A 1,237-nucleotide genomic window follows, 5' to 3' on the forward strand; every position below is an offset into this window, starting at 1 on the left:
GGTAACTGAACTTACGACTAAGGTTAAGTGATAGCACAACCCACCTGGGGATGTGGTGGGCCTATAAGGAAGGAAAGGCACTATACCCAAAGGAACTGAAATACATAATCATCATGTGCCAGCAGAAATTGGAAATTGGCAAATTACATATAGGATGGATTTTAAACATGGTTGATCAAGGGTGGGAATGGGGTGGAGCATAAAAACTTTTTTTGATCAGGGTATCCTCTCACATGATACAAGGTTTAACATGGTAAGGACCCAAGACAATTAAAAAAAAAAAAAGCTACCAGAACTTATCCAAAAAGCATGGATAAAAAGACGGCCTATGCTGAAAAAAGTTGAAATGTCCAATGCTGTTGTAGACAATCAATAACTGGACTAAAATTTTGAGGATATGAGCATACTGGGATGGGCATTCTGTGCATTGCTGGACAACCACCTAGATGACTATGTTCTTTAGGAGGACACAAAAAAGACACCATTCACCAAGGCAACCACACTGTGCTGTTGAGAGGGACATCGGCATCACTAAGAAATCTACGGGGAATTAAATTTAAGTTTAACCTCACTAATTAATTAAAGTCATGGTGCTCCTCCTCAACTTAGTATCTAGAATACTGTCAGTCAGAGTGTAACCTCCAGGTTTCAGATATGAATACATTGTGGTTTTATTGTATCTGTTAAACACCGTATGGGTGGTACAAAGTAACCCAGAGAAGCCGCTTGGTTTTGGAGTTCGTAAGTTTTTATATATGGCTAATCACAAAATATTTCTAACATTCTCTCTCACAGTAAAAATCCAGAGAATATAGGTACATTCTGCTAAAATGGGTTCCTTAGATTAGGAATCAGTACATAGCACCCATATTTATCACTCTTCCATCTGCTTTCCAGGATCCAAAATTACTATCTGTTTTCTCTCACTTTCTTTATTCCGGTAGATTTGTACATTTTTAAACATATTTGTTTTCAAAGAATAATTGATTTAGAAAAGTATACGAGTCATAAGCTGGATGAACTAGCAAACATTCAAAACAGCAAAGATTAATAAATTTAACACTAGTAGAACCCAGAAATTCCACTTCTAAACCCTCTTAGTCAATTCCCCTAGACCTACTATCACTGCTAATTATTTTTGGCCATTTTTGAACATTCCATAAATGAAATCATATTATAAGTACACTTACATGTATAGGTGTCTAGGTTCCTTCATTCTTCAGTTTGTTTTTATTCA

Source organism: Propithecus coquereli, unplaced genomic scaffold (assembly GCF_000956105.1).
Source record: "Propithecus coquereli isolate 6110/MARCELLA unplaced genomic scaffold, Pcoq_1.0 Scaffold684, whole genome shotgun sequence".
In the NCBI taxonomy this organism is placed as follows: Eukaryota; Metazoa; Chordata; class Mammalia; order Primates; family Indriidae; genus Propithecus; species Propithecus coquereli.